Source organism: Monopterus albus, unplaced genomic scaffold, assembly GCF_001952655.1.
Source record: "Monopterus albus unplaced genomic scaffold, M_albus_1.0 scaffold51.1, whole genome shotgun sequence".
Lineage (NCBI taxonomy): Eukaryota > Metazoa > Chordata > Actinopteri > Synbranchiformes > Synbranchidae > Monopterus > Monopterus albus.
This window is the reverse complement of record NW_018127931.1, coordinates 3,454,255-3,456,325: the sequence shown is the minus strand read 5'-3', so window position 1 is coordinate 3,456,325 and position 2,071 is coordinate 3,454,255.

The window sequence follows — 2,071 nt, the reverse complement described above, 5'->3', positions numbered from 1 at the left end:
TCTTCCGTCTGAGTCTGAGGTGAAACCTGGAATACGTGCGGAGCCTCACATTACCTCAGTCTGCTTCCTTATACTGGTCTGTCACTGAGTCATACACACACACACACAGGCTGCATTATACTAGCCTAAATATTCAGGTGTTGGTCATCTGAGAGAGTTGGAGATGTTTTATGGCCTTATTAAATTGTAGCTCTCAAAATTTATGACATTCCACCTGGCTATTTAAATCATTTATTTAAACATCTGTGAGGGTAATTAGTGACTTTATCATGACCCCATTCTGTTTGCATCAAACATTTATTTTTGAATTTATTGTTCTGTGAAACAGCTCTGTAACTTCTCCATAAAATGAGCTATAAGTTCCTCAGTAACTTTTTCACTTCCTGTCTGTAGCTGCAATAAAGTATTTCCTAAAATATAAGCACTTAGTTTGGCTGCACTGTAAAAAAATGTAATACTTGATTCAAAACACTTAAGTACCTTTCTCATCACTTTAGTGTATTGCTTTTCCTTTGTTACCACAGTTTATTAATATTCTTACCCTCTTATATAATGTATGTAGCTAGGAAGGACAAAAATATAAAGACTCCTTTGAATATAATGTAGTCCAGTACAACACCACCTTTAACTATGACCTCAAAAATATACATGCCAAACATACCAAAAATGGAAACATTTTGAGCTTCATAAACAAAAATGTTAAGGCGGAAGTATTGCATTGAATTGCATAGAATTGTACTGGTGCCCCTAATGAAGTGGCTGGTGAGTGTACATTGTATTTTACACACACACACACACACACACACACATCTATATGTATAGTCTTATAATATCCCTCCACCAACTATGGTCAGTTGAGACCTGCTCTAACACATTCACCGTTCATGTAATCCTACTTTTGTCCTACTGAGGCAGCAGCATTAATGTTACTTCGTTTAAACAAACATAATTGTGGCCATAAATGTTCAGCTGTTCTTAGTCTCATGAGTGCCCCTATACCAAATGCAGGCATAGAACTCTGTGCGCTCTAGGATTTATAATGTTTCTGTGTGGGGAAGCGGCATTATGTTAAGAATGGCTCCAGTGCTGAGCTATGCTTTCTGCTCTGCCCAAAATATCCTGAACTCAAAACTGATGAAATGGTCTAACTCCACAATTCAGCTCTGCGTAGGTCTCAGTCTAAAGAAAAAAATACATCAATATACCATTACAAACACCATAAAATAGGAGGAAAACATTTTTTTTTCCTTCTTCGTTCTTGTGTAAAACTAAACAATTAAATTGTAAACTGAATTATAATTCAAAAGATGATCTTTTAATGGATGTATGAATAAACCAATTTTTTTTTTTCCTGTCAGATCTGGGCCACTTCCATATAAGGTCCTAAATCCAATTCCTATCCATGACCATGCAACAGCTGTCATAACGTTCAAATCAGAATTCATGTGTGTGTTTTTGTTTACATCATGGAGCTAGAACATCCCAACTCTCCACTCATTGTTCTAGGGGACTTTAACAGAGCAAATCTTTCCCACGAACTGCCCAGATACAGACAGCACCGTTACCTGTCCCACCAGGGACAAAATCACACTGGACCACTGCTACACAACAATAAAAGCCGCCTATCGCTCTGTCCCCCGCGCAGCCCTCGGACTCTCAGATCACTGTATGGTCCATCTTATTCCAACCTATAGGCAGAAACGTAAAGCTGTGAAGCCTGTGGTCAAAACACTGAAGAGCTGGACTGAGGAGGCTAAGTCAGAGTTACAGGCCTGCTTTGACTGCACAGACTGGAGTGTATTTGAGTCTGCAGCTACAGACATGGATGAACTCACTGACACTGTCACATTTTATATCAGCTTTTGTGAGGATGTGTCTTCTTCTTCTTCTTCTTTCAGCTGTTCCCGTTAGGGGTCGCTACAGCGAATCATCTGTTTCCACCTAACTCTGTCCTCAGCATCCTCTACTCTCACCCCAGTTAACTTCATGTCCTCGTTTAGCACATCCATATATCTCCTCTTTGGCCTTCCTCTTGACCTCTTGCCTGGCAGCTCCATCTCCAACATCCTTC